General features: G+C 37.5%; 1 pseudogene across 7 annotated transcripts in view; it reads left to right on the top strand.

Moving 5' to 3' along the window:
• Nucleotides 1-19,108, top strand: part of LOC143257376 (dopamine receptor 2 pseudogene) — an 86,259-nt pseudogene extending 67,151 nt beyond the window's left edge. For 5 of the 7 annotated variants that reach the window (XR_013031827.1, XR_013031823.1, XR_013031825.1 and 2 more), the window contains one exon: nt 14,552-19,108. The product of XR_013031827.1 is annotated as a dopamine receptor 2 pseudogene, transcript variant X5 (transcript). Of the gene's footprint in view, nt 1-4,509; nt 4,588-14,551 lie in introns of all 7 variants that reach the window. The other 2 variants (XR_013031826.1, XR_013031824.1) reach the window with 1 other exon arrangement.
• The last annotated feature ends 2,244 nt before the right edge of the window (nt 19,109-21,352 follow it).

Here is a 21,352-nt window from a genome sequence, read left to right as displayed (position 1 = left end):
AAACGAGGAACGCTCGGAGAGAAACGAACGCTATGCAACAGAAACCAGCGGGGAAACGATTTAATGAGAACGAGGAAAACGCCTGATATAGAGAACAGTGGGGAAAACGAAGAACGCGTAAAAGAACACGAGGAACGCTCGATAGAGAGCAATGCGGAACGTTGGAAAGAACTGGAGGAAACAGAACAAACATGTGAAAACGAGGAACGCTGAGAGACAGCCAGCCAAAAGCAAGTAGAACGAAGAACGCGTGAGAGAGAACAGAATAACAAGACCGATGAACGCTGGAGAATGAACGAGAGGAATGCGTGGAAACGAGGTGAACAGAACTGGAGAGAGAATAGAAAAGAAGAAACAGTGAGGAACGCTGAACGCCGGAGAGAGAACAGCAATGTGGGGGAAACGAGGAACGCTTGGAGAGAGAACAGCACAAGGGGGAAAATTATGAAAACGTACTGGAGAATGAACGGAAGTAGAGAGAATACAACAAGTGGGAGAGAAACGAACGAGAAAGAACGCGTAAATGAGAGAGAACAGCACAGTGGTGAACGAGGAACGCTGAGAGAGAACAGCACACAGTGGGGAAACGAGGAACGCCGAGAGAGAACAGAAAGCAAAAGTGGGGAAACGAGGAACGCTGAGAGAGAATTGCAACAGCGGGGAAACGAAGAACGCTGGAGAGAGAACAGCACCAGTGGGGAAACGAAGAAACGCTTGGAGAGAGAATAAGCTAACAGCGTGAAAACGAGGAACGCTGGAGAGAGAAATACAACAACCGTGGGGAAACGAGGAACGTCTGAGGAGAGAATTGAACAGCAAATGGGGGAAACGAAAACCCAATGCTGGAGAGAGAAACGACAAAAGTGGGGGAACGATGAACGCTTGGAGAGAGAATAGTACAACAACGGGGAAACGAGGAACGCTGGAGAGAGAATAGCAACATGGGGAAACGAGGAACGTTGGAGAGAGAACAGCACAGAAAGGAAAACGAAGAACGTTGATAGAGAGAGTACACAACCATCAAGGGAAACGAGGAACGCCGGAGAGAGAAACAGCATGGGGAACGAAACGTGGGAAAACGAGGAATGCTGGAGAGAGAATAGGCAACAAAGTGGGGAAACGAGAGAACGCTGGAGAGAGAACAGCAAAACAAAGCTGGGGGAAACGAAGAACGCCTGGAGAGAGAACAGCACAGTGGGGAAACAAGAACGTTGGAGATAAGAGAACGGGAAACGATGAACGTCGAAACGAGAACCGTTGGATGAGAATACAACACTGGGGGAACGAGGAACGCTGGAGAGAGAACAGCACAGTGGAAACTGAATAATGCCGAGAGAACGCAACAATGAACTCGAGGAACGCTGGAGAGAGAACAGCACAAAGGGGGAAACGAGGAACGCTGGAGAGAGAACAGCACAAAGGCGTGGGGAAACGAGAAAACGAAGAGAACGTTGGGAAACGAAGAAACGAGAGATAGCAACACAGTGGGGGAAACAAAGCAACGCCGAGAGAGAACAGCAAGGAACGAGGAACGCTTGGAGAGAGAACAGCAAACATCAGGGGAAAATGCGAGGAACGCCGGAGAGAAAACAGAGGAACCTGAACAAGAACGTCAAGAGAGAATAGCAAAAGTGGGGAAACGAGAGAATCTTTGGAGAGAACAGCACCAAATGGGGAAACGAAGAACGTTGGAGAGAAAAAGCAACAAACGCTTGGAGAAACGTGAAACAGAGAATACAGAGAAAATATAACAGTGGAGAGAACGCTGAGCAAGAGAACAGCAGCACAAAAGGGGGAAACGAGGAAACGCATGAGGAATGCTGAGAGAGAACATATTAACGAGGAACGCTGAGAGAGAGGAAAAAATGAATCTCTTAGAGAGAACAGCACCAAATGGGAAACGAAGAATCTTGGGAGAGAAAACAACAACAATGGGGAAACGAGGAACGCTGGAGAGAGAACATCACAGTGGGGGAGGAACGCCGGAGAGAGAAATATTACCACTTCAAATGAAATAACCTTTAGAGAGAGAACAGCACCAACGGGGAAACGAGGAACGTCGTTGAGAGAACAGCGGGGGGAACGAGGAACGTTGGAGAGAGAACAGCAAAATTAAATAACCTTTGGAAACGAGGGAACGAGGAAATCGCTGAGAGAAATATTAACGGTGGGAAATGAAGAAACCTGAGAGAGAACAGCAAACAACGGGGAACGAGGAACGTCGGAGATATATAGAAATATTAACGGTGGCAAATGAAGAATCTTGAGAGAGAACAGCAACAACGTGGGGAAACGAGGAACGCCGGAGAGAACAGCACAGTGGGGAACGAGGAAACGTCGGAGAGAGAACATCACAGCTGGGGGAACGAGGAACGTTGGAGAGAGAAATATAACGGTGGTAAAAAGAACCTTTAGAGAGAACAGCAACAACGGGAGAGAAATCGAAGAGCAACAGCACGGGGAAACGAGGAACGCTTGGAGAGAGAATACACAGTGGTGGAAACGAATAACGCTTGGAGAGAGAACAGCAACAGTGGGGAAACGAGGAACGCCGGAGAGAGAACAGAAACAGTAGAGAACAGAACAGTGGGGACCGAGGAATATTGGAGAAAGAAAGTGGGGAAGGAACACAAGTGGGGAAACGAGAATATTGGAGAAAGAAATATACAGCACAGTGGGGAAAATAATGAATATGGAGAGAAAGAAATACAGAAAGGAAAGAGGAACGTTGGAGAGAGAATAGCACAGTGGGGAATGAGGAATGTTGGAGAGAGAATAGCACAGTGGGGAATGAGGAATGTTGGAGAGAGAATAGCACAGTGGGGGAATGAGGAATGTTGGAAAGAGAATGGAATCTGGAAAAGAAAGACAAGAGATGTATATGGAAAGTTGAATGTTAGAGCGAGAAGATGGTGGTGAATGTTTCAGACAAAGGTCGGTGTTGAAAAGGGTGAAGGAGACCATGATTACAAACAGCAAGACAGATTAAAATAACGAAATAGTGGGCGAAATTATGAGGTTACATTGGCAGTAACTAGGTAGAAAGGACTGAAGGGGCTCGCTCATGTTTGGTGTGACGGGGATTTGAACCCGCAACACTCACATTACGAGTTGAGTGCCTTAACCACCTGGTCATTCCGGGCCTAGATTTTCTTTAGAGATAGATACTGCATGTAATTATTGAACGTACAGATTGTTAACATTCTATAATTTTCCCTGCAGTCATAGCTTAATTAATAGACTTATATATTTCATTGTATTTACATATTACTTCACTAGACATTTTAACATGTTATAACATGGGCTGACGTAGACGTTACTAGTTGGACGTACCTGCCACACTACAGATTTTACATACATGTGTTTTACGTCAGAGGCTCCATAGACGTTATTTCCATTTAAACTTTTATATGATTGTTACTCAAGACGTGTTAAATTTATACGATATCTCGGAAGACATACGAGTTTGGTTGATCACTTAGTGCCCCCAAGCAGTGTAGCGGTATGTCTGCGGATTCACACTGCTAATAACCGTGTTTTGATACCCGTATTGGGTAGAGCACATATAGTCCATTGTGTACCTTTGTGCTTAATTCTATACAAACCAAAACAAATCTAAAGCATTCTTTTTAATTCAGAAGGCTCGTAAATAAATATATTTCTATTTGTTTGTTTGTTTGTTTTTGAATTTTTGCACAAAGCTACTCGAGGGCCATCTGTGCTAGCCGTCCCTAATTTAGCAGTGTAAGACTAGAGTGAAGGCAGCTAGTCATCACCACGCACCGCCAACTCTTGGGCTGCTCTGTTACCAACGAATAGTGGGATTGACCGTCACATTATAACGCACCCACGGCTGAAAGGGCGAGCATGTTTGGCGCTACTGGGATGCGAACCCGCGACCCTCGGATTACGAGTCGCACGCCTTAACACGCTTGGCCATGCTGGGCCCTAAATATATTTCTACGCGGGTATACAGTCGTAAAGCTAAACGTGCCTGGAAAGAACCTTCCATTTTACGTCAGGAACAGAGCAGACGCGTCTCCGCTGGATGTCGGCTTCTCCATATCACTACATCACATACGCCAAGATGATGATACAATAGTGCCGGATAAGGCATGGTGCGGTGTAGACAGTTATGTTTAACGGCAGTCTTGCTCGGAAACGGAGACTTCGCTGGTTCACTATTCTGTTCACTAATTTTCCATAATCTCGTGTAGTTGGTTATTATCAGTAACGTCCTGTTGAAAGTGGGAATATGAACACATGTTCGTATTTGATACACGAGCTCGATATTTGTATATAAGTGTTTTAGAAACATTGAGAAGAAAATTTAGGGTTTCATAAACCATGTTAGGCACCTACTGACGAAACAAGGTAACCCTTAATTTCTTTGTTAATGAATTTCGTCAACGTAAACAATTCTCAAGCTACTTATAAGGCTTACGTCCAGTTACATAAACTTGTCATTACGTTTTTAATTATAACTATCAGTATCCATTCTTTTACCAGTTATGTGCCCTCGCTCTTAACGACATTTTCGGCCATAAACCCCACAATGACGAAGCTCAGCCAACATAGGAAATTGAGGTTAGTCCTAAGTTCGTATGCTAATATAAAAATATAATAATATAATATAATAATAAATATAACATAATATTAATATAACATAAAATAATATAAAAATAGAGAATGATCTCTGAAACAGATATATGAATGCGGTATCAAAGAAAGATGTTGTGTTTTAACTATCGAGAGCATTCATTACGTTTGTCAAACATAGATGTGTACATATGATATTCAACAAAAAGAAAGCGATAACCTTTAACCAAATATATCTGCATTTAACCTATTGTCTCGGTTTCCCTTTCATCTGTTGCTCAGGCAAAACAGATGTTTCGACAGCACGTGTTCTACGATTTCTTGGTAAAACGTAAGTTAGTGGGTGAAGAAAGTGACGAGACAATATGACGTTTTACAGGTTTTTCGTGTAAAATGTATGAACTACACGAAGCTTGAGACATTCACATTAACATATTTCTAACTGGTAAGTTGAACTGACTCATCACTAACCAGTTTTAAATTCATACTCCTTTTTATATAAATCAGTTTACAACCAAAAATATCGATAACAGCGATAATACCAAACAATTATTTGTGTTTTTCGTATAAAATGATCGTGTAAGAAACAGTATATTTAATTAGTTGTACTTATTACTGGGATTGTTTGTGTTTTTGATCGGAATGGTTGACTTTCTCAGGTCGAAAATTAATATTATACATTAACATTTTCCACGGAAGGAAACAATGCAGATAATGGCTACATATTACATGTCACAAAGTTTCTCCTTTACAAAAGGTGTAGGTTATTCTTGAAAACATTTATACAGTTTCTTCTGTAAAAGGTTTATTAAAAAAAGTCGGATAGGTGAAGCACCTTGTATACGACACAGGGTAGGAGATACTCTCTACACTCGAGATGTGGTAGATGAAACACCTAGTTCGTGACACAGGTAGTGTTAACGAGTCATGTATCTGAGCTATTGTTGTTGTTTGTCTTTAAAACATTTTACCGTGTGAAATATTATAATTATATAGTAGGGATATTAGATGTGAAATACGATCATTAGAGTTTAGGGTTATCAGATGTGAAATATGATAATTACACGTTACTATTATTAGATGTAAAATACGATAATTATACAGTAGTAATATTAGATGTTAGTTAGTAATGTTATCACCATTAAATTCCATCTAGGAATATAGGGCCGCAATCGCTTGCGGATTCTTCAACAAGTATTTAAGTGAGTAGGTTGTTAGCCCACTGCACCGAGCCGTCCCAAATTTAGCAGTGTAAAACCAGAGGGAAGGCAGCTAGTCATCACCACTCACCGCCAACTCTTAGGCTACTCTTTTACCAACGAATAGTGGGATTGACCGTAACTTATAACGCCCCCACGGCTGGGAGGGCGAGCATGTTTGGCGCGACGCGGGCCCGAACCCGCGATCCTCGGATTATGAGTCGCACGCCTTACGCGCTTGGCTATGCCAGGCCACTCTTAGATGTAAACTACAATAATTACACAGAAGGACTATTAGATGTAAACTACAATAATTATGAAGTAGGACTATTAGATGTAAACTACAATAATTATAAAGTAGGACTATTAGATGTAAACTACAATAATTGTACAGTAGGACTGTTAGATGTAAAGTGAGTATATAGTTTTTTATTTATGTAAACTACAATAATTATAAAGTAGAAGTATTAGATGTAAATTACACTAATTATAAAGAAGGACTATTAGGTGTAAACTACAATAATTGTACAGTAGGACTGTTAGATGTAAACTTCAATAATTATAAAGTAGGAGTATTAGATGTAAATTACACTAATTATAAAGTAGGACTATTAGATGTAAACAACAATAATTATAAAGTAAGACTATTAGATGTAAACTACAATAATTATAAAGTAAGACTATTAGATGTAAACTACAATAATTATAAAGTAGGACTATTAGATGTAAACTACAATAATTGTACAGTAGGACTGTTAGATGTAAACTACAATAATTATAAAGTAGGACTATTAGATGTAAACTACAATAATTGTACAGTAGGACTGTTAGATGTAAAGTGAGTATATAGTTTTTTATTTATGTAAACTACAATAATTATAAAGTAGGAGTATTAGATGTAAATTGCACTAATTATAAAGAAGGACTATTAGGTGTAAACTACAATAATTGTACAGTAGGACTGTTAGATGTAAACTTCAATAATTATAAAGTAGGAGTATTACATGTAAATTACACTAATTATAAAGTAGGACTATTAGATGTAAACAACAATAATTATAAAGTAAGACTATTAGATGTAAACTACAATAATTATGAAGTAGGACTATTAGATGTAAACTACAATAATTATAAAGTAGGACTATTAGATGTAAACTACAATAATTGTACAGTAGGACTGTTAGATGTAAAGTGAGTATATAGTTTTTTATTTATGTAAACTACAATAATTATAAAGTAGAAGTATTAGATGTAAATTACACTAATTATAAAGAAGGACTATTAGGTGTAAACTACAATAATTGTACAGTAGGACTGTTAGATGTAAACTTCAATAATTATAAAGTAGGAGTATTAGATGTAAATTACACTAATTATAAAGTAGGACTATTAGATGTAAACAACAATAATTATAAAGTAAGACTATTAGATGTAAACTACAATAATTATAAAGTAAGACTATTAGATGTAAACTACAATAATTATAAAGTAGGACTATTAGATGTAAACTACAATAATTGTACAGTAGGACTGTTAGATGTAAACTACAATAATTATAAAGTAGGACTATTAGATGTAAACTACAATAATTGTACAGTAGGACTGTTAGATGTAAAGTGAGTATATAGTTTTTTATTTATGTAAACTACAATAATTATAAAGTAGGAGTATTAGATGTAAATTACACTAATTATAAAGTAGGACTATTAGATGTAAACTACAATAATTGTACAGTAGGACTGTTAGATGTAAACTTCAATAATTATAAAGTAGGAGTATTACATGTAAATTACACTAATTATAAAGTAGGACTATTAGATGTAAACAACAATAATTATAAAGTAAGACTATTAGATGTAAACTACAATAATTATAAAGTAGGACTATTAGATGTAAACTACAATAATTGTACAGTAGGACTGTTAGATGTAAAGTGAGTATATAGTTTTTTATTTATGTAAACTACAATAATTATAAAGTAGGAGTATTAGATGTAAATTACACTAATTATAAAGTAGGACTATTAGATGTAAACTACAATAATTGTACAGTAGGACTGTTAGACGTAAACTTCAATAATTATAAAGTAGGAGTATTAGATGTAAATTACACTAATTATAAAGTAGGACTATTAGATGTAAACTACAATAATTATAAAGTAGGACTATTAGATGTAAACTACAATAATTATAAAGTAGGACTATTAGATGTAAACTACAATAATTATAAAGTAGGACTATTAGATGTAAACTACAATAATTGTACAGTAGGACTGTTAGATGTAAACTACAATAATTATAAAGCAGGACTATTAGATGTAAACTACAATAATTGTACAGTAGGACTGTTAAATGTAAACTTCAATAATTATAAAGTAGGAGTATTAGATGTAAATTACACTAATTATAAAGTAGGACTATTAGATGTAAACTACAATAATTATAAAGTAGGACTATTAGATGTAAACTACAATAATTGTTATTAGAATATTTGCTCTCTAACTGTTATACGTATAGAATATTATGCACAGCTAATACTTAATATAATTTTGTCCTTATTGTTTCCGGATGTTATCTTATTAAATCTATTATATTTTATTAATATTAACTTCCGAGAGAAAGTGATAAAAACATCTTAACTGCATTATGTCTGATATGTGCAGGGCTGACGAGGCCTTTCGCACAATATTACAACTCTTCATATCGACTGGAGTGCAACATAATCAAAAGTTGAGTTGTGAACAAGATAAGTTTCGTTTTGAACTAAACTAAACTGATGAAGTTTATATTTCTTATTAAGTTTATTTTGTCTCTACAAAGAAGAATAGGGATGTTTTTATTTTTTATTCAACATTATTTTGTTATTTTAATGCCATACGATATTAATTATGATAATTATATTGAAAAAAATTATTTAAAACTAGGCCTGCCTTTTGAATAACATTTTAGAAACCAACGACTCCAATACTCCATAAACACCAATACTCTTTTATCAGTAATATATAGTTATGACGGTCTCACTGATTAGGCTATACTTTGAAGTGAAAGTACAAATTTCAATGAGGTTCTAAAATGTCAAAGCCTTTAAAGAATTTCACGAATTAGTTCATCACTTAGTCTGGTCATAAAAACAATATAAGTCTTTATTATTCAGTAAGCGTAAACTCAATTTAAAAAAACAAACCTTTATTGCTAAGCAACTTCAATGTATGTGCCTGTTTTAAGAAACAAGACGAAGGTTATTACCGTGCAACTTAAATGTCTGAGCCTGTTTTAAAAAACGCAACCACCACAGACGACCGCTATTTAAGCTGTGATTATAGTCTTATCAGTCATTTAATTAAAAGGTGTCAAGTTTTTAAGTATTTCATTGTAATTTTTAAATGCTTTCCATTTAAAGTTTTTAGAAGTGCAGGCCAAAAGTTTAACATTTTAAAGAAACTATGGAATTTTAAGCTGAAAAACTGATTTATTTGTGCTTGCGTTGCTTTTATTGAGCAATTTGCATACTTTTACGACTTAATATGTTGAACTTTATAACAGTACGTTACGTTGCAACGAATCAGCGTCCCCTATCGAAACGTTAAACACCATTTCTCTGATTTGTATAAATAAATTAATGCGAGTCCCGGCTTGGAATACTGTCACATCAAACATGCCTTTTCAGCAATGGGAGCGTTATAATATGACGATAAATCCCATTATTCATTGGTAAAAGGGTTGCCCAAGAATTGGCGGTGAGTGGTGATGGCTAGCTGCCTTTCCTTTAGTCTTACACTGCTAAATTAAGGAGAGCTAGCGTAAATAGCCCTCGTGTAATTTTGCGCAAATTCAAAACAAACCGAACCATACTGATTTTCTTTTAAGGGATCGAACCTTTATGCTTGACCTTTAATTCTTACGTCACAGCAATACTGTAAGGATAGTCGAGATAGTCTCTCTGGTATAAAAAATGATAAGTTTATTTTATCTGAACACTATACATCATCAGAGCGAGGCTATTTTTCCACGTTCATCTGTAGAATCCCGAATCCAAAGTAACAACTTAGTTACTTCCCCATAGATATAATCAGATTCATGATGCACCTAATCAGACGTTTTATGATATCCTGAAATTACAAGTGGTTAGCGCCTCCTCCACTGACGATGCGAAACCGAGACTTCACCATATTGAATAAAGAATCTAGCCTCACAAATTGTATGAATACAATTAGTACCCACAGTGTCAAAGTTGGATAGGGTCCTTATTTCGTAGATGTCTACTAGAATCCAAATGAATCAACATAATGATGACATGGGAACGACACTCTATGTTGCAGATGTCGGTGTGGGAAGTCTGCTACAATGAAACCCTGTCTGTATTATTTTGTCGTCACGTATGTATTCGTCAGAATGCTTGTTTGTTTTGGAATTTCGCGCAAAGTTACACAAGGGCTGCCTGCATTATCTCTTCTTAATTTAAAAGTGTAAGACTAGAGGGAAGGCAGCTAGTCATCACCACCCACAGCCAACTCTTGGGCTACTCTTTTACCAACAAATAGTGGGATTGACCGTCACATTATAACGCTCACACGACTGAAAGGGCGAGCATGTTTGGTGCGACGGGGATTTTAACCCGCGACCCTCGAATCACGAGTCAAGCGCTTTAATCACCTGGCCAGATTTATTTATTTATTTTATTAATATGAGTTAAGAAGTGAAAGTTTCAGTTCGAGTCTGAATAAGGTACAATTTCTATTGTTATTTACACGTGGATTCACACAATACACACAGATTGACCAACAGCTGATTCTCACCCGTTCCACGTTTCTTTCCACAGGTAACCAATTATAACACACTGTACATATCGAATAGAATGAAAACCTTAATTTAGAAACGAAACATTGGAAAGTTGTCTCGTCAGCAAAAATTATTTCGTCTAATGATTTCCGTAACATTCTTGCCGGCACAAAATCACCTGAAGCGAAACGTCGTAAGCACGTTCTGAGGTTAACTCATAATGTCACTTCTCATCATTTTCTGTTAATGAGCAAAATAACGCTGAAAACTTAAGATAACCCCTTTTTTTAAAAGTTGTATTGGTTTAAAACAAACCCTGCATATTAAGAACGGGATATATAATGTATTAATGATAAACGGATAAATTAGTGTGATGTCTTGAAGCCTTCATTGAGTAATCAATAGTCCAGGATAATTCATCGTTTATTTTTCTTCACTTTAAGATCTCGTTTCTTTATTTCGCGTGGCCCAGCATGGCCCGGCAAGCGTGTTAAAGCGTTCGACACGTAATCCGAGAGTCGTGGGTTCGAATCCCGATTGCACCCAGCATGCTCGCCCTTTCAGCCGTGGGGGCGTTATAAGTGACGGTCAATCCCACTATTCGTTGGTAAAAGAGAAGCTCAAGAGTTGGCGGTGGGTGGTGATGACTAGCTGCCTTCCCTCTAGTCTTACACTGCTAAATTAGGGGAGCGCAGATAGCCCTCGAGTAGCTTTGCGCGAAATTAAAAAACAAACAAACAAACAAACAAACAATCTTTATTTCAATAAGACGTGTAAATTACGTATGTTTGGAATGGATTTTTTTGTAATAGTGGCTCTTAAACGATATGAACTGAGACAACAGTTATCACAAGGACGAGCATGTTTGACCCTCAGATTACGAGTCGCACGCCTTAACCCACCTGGCCATGCCAGGTCCAAAAAAAAAATGTAGAGAGGGTAGTTTTGACATCTTCATGTGTTCCAAGCTCTTTTCCATGAAGATAATTCTGCAAACTTCGGAATAGATGATAATCAGATGGGGCAAAGTCTGGAGAATAAGGAGAATGTGAAAGTTTTTCCCAGTCTAGCTCTTCAACTTTGCAAATGTGACCCTTGCTGTATGGGGCCGTGTATTATTCTGGTGTAACACAACACCTTTACGATTGATCAAAGCAGGGCTCTTTTCTTTCAGTGCAACATTCAAACGCTCTAACTGTTAACAATGGAAATCTGATGTAATCGTTACGTTCAGTGGCAGCAACTCAAAGTGGATCACACCAACAATATCCCATCAAACACTTAACAAGACTTTCCTAGAGTGGTGGTCCATTGTGGGCTGTGTTTTAACTGGTTTACCTGCACTGAGCTACTATCTGCGGCGCTTAACACTTTTACAAAATATCAATTTTTCATCTCCAGTCACTAACCTGTCCAAAAAAGGTAAGTTACATTCACGAGAGTGCAAAGAAATGCAAATGTTTACTCTTGCTCTAAGGTCGGCTTCTGTCAAATCATGGGGGACCCATTTTTCAAGTTTTGATACCTTTCCAAGCTGTTGCAGATGACGGTGAACTGTTGAATGGGTTGAATTAAGCTTCTGTACTAGCTCTTCAACTGTTACAGCACAATCTTCATCAAGTGCAGCCAGCAGCAAGTCTTCATTAAACTCAATAGGACGACCTGAACGTGGTGCATCACTTAAGCTGTAGTCATTTGAACTAAACTTCTGAAACCACCTTCAACATTTTCTTTCATTGAGAGACACTGAACCATAAACACCTTGAATGTTTTATGTAGTTTCTACTGCACTATTGCCTTTTTTTAAACTCATAAAGCATCATATGTCTAATGTGTTTCTCAGACACATCCATCTTCATGAGGGGTTATTTGATTGATGGACTGAAAAAGTGGAGTTGAGTTAGTTTCTGTTATATGTCTGGACATTTTTATACATGTCCTACTACGTATTTTAGTTATTACAGCCTTCTGATGAAACACTTTCTGTATTAAATTTTCGAATATTACTTACGGGATGACTTGATAATTATAATGTTACTTTACTATTTAATGTTACACTTAAAAAAAGAAGATTAACTTCTAACATATTTTTTATACAAAATGTTAAAATAATATATATTATATTCGGCTTTTACTTTTATCCGTTGAAATGAAATGCGCGCTAATGCACGTTTACAGGACAGACAAAAACTAAGTATTATTTATTATAACAGATGATCAGGCGATCAGGACGCTCGATTCGTAGTTTGAGTGTCTCGGGTTCAAATCTATACCTCTACCTATCTGTTTATCTATCTACATGTCTATCTGTTCATTAACCTACACTTCTATCCACACGGCCAGGAGTTTACTCGTAATCTGAGGTTCGTGGATTGAATCCCCGTCACTCCAAACATGCTCACCTTTTCAGCTGTGGAGACGTTATATGTGACGGTCAATTTCATTATTTGTTGGTAAAAGAGTAGCCCAACAGTTAGCGGTGGGTGGTGATGATTGGCTGCCTTTCCTGCTAAATTAAAGACCGCTAACGCAGATAGCCTTCGTCTACCTTTTAGCGAAATTCAAAACAAATAATTATAGCAGTTTTGATTTGAAGTCACGTCGAACCGAATTCGACTGTTGGTAGGCTTAACTTACATATATATCAGAGTAAGCATTTATCTTTCATTATTTTGTTGTTAAGCGTGAAAATATCGTGTCGAACGCATGAATGAAACCTCAACTTATATGTCTTCAAGCTTTTCACAGAGACATTGGAGTGCAGACATATATAATTGTTTTAATGACCTTTAGAATTTCTTTTTTTTTATCTGTGGTCCTTTCCCTCCCCTTCTTTTCTTTTTGTTTCTTTACAAGATTCTATTCCGTTGCAGGATTTGATAACGTTTCGCTTGTACAATATTTACCTAACACTCAACTGCTTTTATTTTTCAAACAGTTTTTGTAGTTCTTTGAAGTACCTCGTTTGATTTTATTTTTATGTGATGTTTCCTGGTGGGTCAGCGGTGAGGTTACGGGCTTACAACTCTAAAATCTATGATTAGATTCTCCATGGTGGGTAGAACGCAGATCGCCCCTTGTGTAGCTTTTCGATAAACTTACAGAAGTAACGTTTCCTGTTTTTCCATCTTTGTTTTTTCCCGACATTTAGAAGCTGAGTAACACGTACTTCTACAAACTATGAAACAAAACATTTACATCATTTTTGCTAAGACTCAGTGTGCCCGGACAGTGAATCCGATAATTTATGGTTCGCGTCACTTTCCAGCGAAATAGTAATCCATTTTTTGGAAGATGGGGGTTTCTTGGGTTTACAATAAGAGTGACAGTCGAATTCGACTATTAATTTTTATACCCCAGTAGTTAAAGTTTAATAGTGTGTGCTGTTGACTAGCTGCCTTCTAGTTCAAAATCAGGGTCGGCCATTTGTAGGTTGGTAGATTGTAGGTTATTATGTTGCTTTGCGTGTTATCCCCCCATTATGAAAAACAATAACAATAAATAAACAAACAGCCTGTAATATTATACTTTGCAGTGAACAACACAGATTAACTTTCTTATAAACTTAGCATTAATAATGTGGGTTGTTTAATTGTTGTCATGATTAACAGCATATTTGGTCACCTAAGCCAAATTCTTAATTACGAATTATTATTTTTTAGTACTGGTTGTTAAACCCTGACAAGACGGACACAGAAAGTAGTTATTCACAATTTTTTTTAAGGTAGCAGCACATGAGCAGCCGAGAAAGATATAACATAAACTAGTTAATAATTATTAGCTAGTTTATAAAAAAATAATAATAATTAGGCTTAAGTCTACTAACCATACAATGAAAATATCGCTAACTTCATTAAGTTTTCTTAATTTGTTGTCTTCTATGTGTTAATGAACCACAATATTGTCATCTGTTTATTTTTATATATTTTCTGTCTATTTTTCTTGTTTTTTACTGTCCTGTTAATTGTTTTACAGCGTCAAGACTCGGATGACAAGTTCACCAGTTAACACAAGACCCCTGGTGGTAAAACCCTGAAAAAACATCAAGCACGTTTATTAACATAATCTTTCAAGTTTCTGTTTCCCGTTTCGAATTAGGAAAAATCACGTGACCTTGAAAAGGCTATCACTAGCTGTCAGCAGTGGATTCAATTGGTAAAGAAACCATGTGTAGACTTCTGTAGAATTTGATCATTCTACTCTATTACAAACGAAACTTATATCTCACTTAAATGGCTTGAAAACAATTTCGATACTTTTCTCTTTAAAATGAGCTACTGTTTTCATTTCTTAATCGTGCTTTTGTCACACCATGGGTAAGCCGTGGTTGTGGTATATGCCGACTACGGCCACGTTATTGGATGAAATTACAGCCTCGTGGCATGAAGACGCACCAACAGCAGCTGACAACAATTTAAACGTATCATTAAACAACTCGGTTTGGCCGAATGCTACCGATTTTGAGGTTGTTGAGCTCCATTATCCTGCCCTGGCGGTGGTCCTTGGCATCTTCTGCGTGGCTACTATTTTCGGGAACGTCTTAGTAATGGTGGCAGTTGCTAAGCAACGATACCTCCACACCGTCACTAACTACTTCATTGCTTCACTAGCCACGGCCGATTGCCTAGTAGGGACTGTGGTCATGCCCTTCAGTGCAGTTCACGAAGTCATGAACAAATACTGGATGTTTGGTCAAGACTGGTGTGACGTTTGGCACTCTTTTGACGTACTGGCCAGCACAGCGTCCATTCTTAACCTTTGCGTCATCTCACTTGATCGCTACTGGGCCATCACTGATCCAATCAGCTATCCTCGAAAAATGACCCCAGCCAAGGCTGGCGTGCTGATCGCCCTAGTGTGGGTATGCTCGGCCTTGATCTCTTTTCCTGCCATCGCCTGGTGGCGAGCGGCCATGACAACCCCCTCACACCCCTATCAGTGTCTCTTCACGGACGATGTAGGATACCTGGTGTTTTCGTCCACCATCTCTTTCTACCTGCCTCTCACTGTTATGGTGTTTACTTATTTCCGCATCTACCGTGCAGCTATGGAGCAAAAACACAGTCTGAAAATGGGTTCAAAGCTCGTACAAACGTGCAACGGAGAGCACACGACGGCTTTGACCCTCCGAATCCACAGGGGTGGAATGTTCGAGCCCAGAACATATAAGGCCAGATACTCCAGTGGCTCAGCTTCCATGAGCTTTAATGGGGAGTGCTCGGAGAGAACTTCTTTAAGAGTGTCGGCCCGCCAGGCGAAAAGTTTCTCCATCAGTAGGAAACTTGCCAAGCTTGCCAAAGAACGGAAAGCAGCCAAAACGTTGGCAATTGTGATGGGTGTGTTTATCCTCTGTTGGTTACCGTTTTTCGTTACGAACGTGATGATGGGAATATGCGGCGAGAACTGCATCGTAAAGCCGGACCTGGTCTTCTCTATCGTCACCTGGTTGGGATGGATTAACTCTGGAATGAACCCGGTGATCTATGCTTGCTGGAGTCGTGACTTCAGGAGAGCCTTTACCAAGCTGCTGTGCATCTGCTGTCCTCGGTACTTAAAACGCAGAGAACAGTACAGGACAAGGTTCCGGAAAACTACCAGGGATGAAGTCCAGTCATCTAGCTTTCGTTGTGGTCGTAACAGTGAAACTTCTGACTTAACGGTCTTGTAATCTCTCGAAATGCAGCTGGGTATCATCTGGAAACTGACCTTTATATCGAACTCAATGTCAACATATGACATGTTGTAGCTCGAGGTAAGACATGAAACTCTTTACTCGAGGCTCGTGGACCAAGGTAATTACTGCTCGTGAACGAAATTAGGAATCTAATGAGTTTATGATCAGTTATATTTCACTTGATTTGACTCCTTGGACTTGTCTAAGTGCGACTTTTAAGCCTCAGATCCCCACTTTGTTTACAGATTCATTCATGGGTCGGTCATCATTTCGGCGTGAGTCATATACCGTTTCGGAATGAATCAGACATAGTTTCGGCATAGGTCACACATCGTTTCGGAATTAATTAGACATAGATTTGGTGTGGCTCAGAAATTGTTTCGGGCATGGATCAGACGTGGTTTTAGCATGAATCTGACATCGTTTCGGCTTGGATCAGACATCGTTTCGGAACTCGTATGTTTACGTGAGGTCTAACTGTGAGTCAACGATTCATCTCCCTTCCCCCATTTACTGAAGATAATCTGAAACTGAGAAGCATTCATCACGTGTGTGCAATACATGTTTGTAAACTAAATGTTTCGCGTATTATCAATACTTTATCTTCGACAAACACAGAACTGGTACATTTACAAAAAAGCAGGGTGGAAAGATTAGACCACATGAAAAGTTATGATAAACTTTGTTTATTTAACTGTGAACATTGGTATATTTATTCGAATGAGTGCGCGTTATCTGTCGTTTATATTATGATTACAAATTCCATTCTCAGTGCGAGACGACATCACTTACATTTGAAAGTTTTTTCAAATATTTAATTTAAACTTTTTCGAATATCCATTAACTTAAAATGAATTAAACACATAAAGATGATATACTTTATGTTTTTGACTTGTTTACTTGTCGTTGAGTACCATAAGTCTCTAGTAATTTTTCCCCAGCAAGAATCTCTTTCAAATCAAATAACTTTAACAAAGCACTTAATTTCAGTTTGATTATCTGAGATAATGATAAGCTAAGTTTAGTCTTACAAGAGGTATTGCTCTATTATAAATCTCCGACTTTAAGTTCACCATGTTCGGATTTCCCAGGGTCTGTACTCACCAAGTTCGTTATACAGGGTGTTCGGAAAGTCACTGTGCACTTATATATTTATTAACAGACATGTTTCAAAATATAGAATACAGGAGGTAAATATGAATGACAATTATAAATAATGTTGAAAATGACTCCCGTTGGCATCATTACAGGCCTGGATCCTTCTTATTTTGTTTCTAAACACCGCTATCAGTTGCTGGCTTGAAATAGACTGAATAAAATATGATTAAAAAACTGCACAGTGACTTTCCGAACACCCTGTAGTTACTTACACCAAAGATTTTGACCTGTGAGAATCTTGATAGAATACTGGTAGCATTGTTGTCGTCGCATTGTCGGAACGTAAATGTTTAGTCGTTATTTAAAACCTAGTCATCAAAAACGTTTTATTTTTTAAAGAGAAAAAGGCTTAGTTATAATCGAAACTACGTAACTTCTACGTAATTCTTTGCAAACAATTTACAAACATTTCAGTCCTCCTGGTGGAGCAGCGGTACGTTTTAAGACCTCCAATGCTAAAAAATTGCAGGGTTCAGTTCTCGCAGCGGACTGAAGGTAGTTAGTACTGTGTAGCTTTGCGCGGAAACAAACCCCAACGACATATATTTTATGGGTATGTTGTGATTTTTCACTTCTGAGCTTGGGTGTTTTGTATTTCGTCAGAACTAAGAAACGATTGTTTTCCGGTTTATAAAAACAAATTGCGAGAAATAGACATTTTCATACAAAGTACCAGGAAAAAACAATAACAAAAGGTCTGTTCACCTGTCACGTATAACGAGTATAATTAACCCTTTATTAATTAAAATATTTGTTTCAAAAGAAAAGAAAAATAACGCATGAAAAATATGCTATCTGTTCGTCTATGTTTGTCCATTTATCTTATTCGGATCATTTCAAAACGCCTTGCTGTCTCAGTTGGTAATTGATTAGCTGAAACTGACGACAATGTGTGAAAGTTTACAGAGAGGAACTCAAACGGTGGTTCGTGGACGGCTGTCATCTTGAACGTGCACACTAGTGCTGTCATCTGGCGGTTGTGATCTCATGGGTTCACATTTTTCTACACCAAACTACATGCCAACCTGTTTCGCACGTGCGATCCTTTGACGTTTCAATATCGGATTTAATCACGCTATTTATAATTAATACACACACACTAACTCCTGTTACTTTCTGGTTAATTATAAATCATATGTTGAAGTAATCTTTAATTATTTTGCGGAGTTTAGAGTAAACACGATTTGCTTTATTTCAACGTAAAATGTTTCTAGATCCGAGTACGCATGATTGTTTAATTTTACAGTCAACAGCTCAACTATATTCCTGGTGGTTTTTAGCTCTATACCGTACAGTTTAACCATAAACCTATTAGTTTTAACTTCATATCCAGTAGCTTAACTGTCAAAATAAATTTAAAATATTACTTATTCTCTGCTTTTAAAAAAATATTAACAGTGTTTCGGTCGTTGTTTATAAATAAAAAAAAAAAAACTATTTCACTGCCCCCTCATTTCCTGAACTTTTGTAAATATTAGAATTGTCCTTCCACCGTTCCTCAAAATGTCAAATACTAAAATCGTTATTTGAAGCTTTTATGCACGTGGAACATTGAATGTGAAGTGATAGTACACTGAAGAATGTTATCTCTCTAGTCATGTGACGTATGGTATTACTTAAGTATGTTTGCAGGTTTGGTTGCTTTCATTAACTTCCTGAGCTTTTGTCACGACTTGTGAATAAATTTGTGTTTTTGTGAATGTGTTTACTTGTGCTTTTCGTTCGGAACATGCATGCTACGAAAAACACACACAAAAAACATAGTCTAAACGATTTGTCAGTGTTTTAACCATAACTTATGAGCTACATTTATTAACAATCAAGTCGATGTACCTCCTTTTCAAATGTCCCTCATAACTTATGAGCTACGTTTATTAACAATCATGTCGATGTATCCCCTTTTCAAATGTCCCTCATAACTTATGAGCTATGTTTATTAACAATAAAGCGATGTGGTCCCTTTTCAAATGTCCCTCCGATGGGACAGCGGTAAGTATGTGGACTTACCACGCTAAAATCCGGAATTCGATTTCCTACGGTTGACACAACACATAACCCATTGGACTTTGCTCTAAAATAACCGACTGTATAATCAACATATTTTAAAATAGTGTTAAAATATCAAACACACACGAGAATTTGCTCGTTTAAACTCTTACACCTTAAAGTTGTCACACTGAATGTTTTCAAACACGTCAAACTTTATTTAAAGTATTGTTTTTTAAGTACGAACCCGGGTTTATAGTAAAAAAAAACTTTAACATTTATCCATTTAACGGGAAAAATGCGATTGGTTTTCTTGTACACTTGAAAAGTATGTGGTGAGATTTTTGTATCAGTTTGAAGAAACAAAAAGGTCTCTCTCTGGTACAGCGTTATGTCTACGGATTTACAACGCCAAAATTAGAGGTTCGATTCCCCTCGATGAGCTCAGCAGATAGCCCGATGTGGCTTTGCTACAAGAAAACACAAACACAGAAACAAAAACACTCGTAAGTCTGTCAAATCGAGGGCGAATCCAAAGGTAAGATTTTGGAGTCAGGTAGAGCAGATTGGGTTTATTTCAAAGCTACACATTTTACGTTATTCATTGCGCCTAACACAGACATTAGCTTCATGTGTCACAAACATTATCTTCAAGTACCACCGATATTAGCTCCAAGTACTAACGACATTACTCTCACGTACCACAGACGTTATTAGCTCCAGTCACTACCGATATTATTAGCTCCACGTACCACAGACATTAACCCCAAGTATTACCGACAGTATTAGCTCTATGTACCATAGACATTATTAGTTCCAAATATCACAGAAATTAGCTACAAGTATCTCCGACAATATTAGTTCCACGTACTGCCCGAAGTACCACAGACATTAGCTCCAAGTACCATTGACATTATTAGTTCCAAGTATCACAAACATTAGCTCAAGTACCATCGACATTACTAGTTACATGTGTTACAAACATTAGCTCCAAGTACCATCGACATTAGTAGCTCTAAGTACCACAAACATTAATTACAAGTGTTTGAGAATCCAGCTCTTAACTTGCGGAAACATCCAGCGACAAGAGGAGAAGTCCCCCGCTGTTACAACAGTAAGTCTTCAGAATTAAAACGCTAAAATCAGAGGTTCGATTCCTCTCGGTGGACACAGCAGATAGCCCGATGTTGCTTTGCTATAAGTATACACAAGAGGAGAAAAAGAAAGAAAGGACGAAAAATATGTCTAACTTATTTTAAAACGCACTTACAGTCGTATACATTCAGTATGCTTTCTCTCTGTGGGTTATAAAGTGAAACGTAAGCCTAATTCTTACACTGTTTGCACAGGCGCCCTCCCTCCTCTCAGATTTACCAAATTTGAAAGTAACGGATCGAGCTTAGTATTGTGGTGATAGGATGGGAAAGTCAAAGGCTCGAGCCGCAATGAACTGTTGCACGTGGCCTGCGGTTTTATCAGTAAAGACTCATCATTATAGCCTGTTACAGTGTTATTTGGTTAAAGGTATCCATGTAGATGGATAACACATCTTAGTGGTTGCTCTCCCACTGACCAGAAGTTACGAACTTAAACTTGAGCTTTATGGAACTCTCTTTATTTTGCATAATGTGTCATTTAAATTGAAAGTACCAACTAGTTTCAACTACGGTGTTTGTTTATGTACGATATATATAAATAATCCGTTATAGTCATAATCTGGGATAAGTATTTCTCAAAAACACAAAACAGGAAAAGTTAGAAAATACTATGTGGCGTTACAAGAGAATGTTCATTTAATAGGTTATTACTTTTTTTCCCTGGATTACAATACTTTCAGGCCATCAGAGTTTCAAATCTAGTTAGAAAAGGTGATTTCTAATCAAACTGATTTTACCCATGAATGAAAGAAAGAATTAATTTTACTATAACAGTGATATCAGAACCTCCAAGATCACAGG

The sequence above is a fragment of the Tachypleus tridentatus genome, chromosome 7 (genome assembly GCF_004210375.1).
Source record: "Tachypleus tridentatus isolate NWPU-2018 chromosome 7, ASM421037v1, whole genome shotgun sequence".
NCBI lineage: Eukaryota > Metazoa > Arthropoda > Merostomata > Xiphosura > Limulidae > Tachypleus > Tachypleus tridentatus.
Note: the sequence above shows the minus strand (reverse complement) of the source record. Positions and strands in the feature narration are given on the sequence as shown.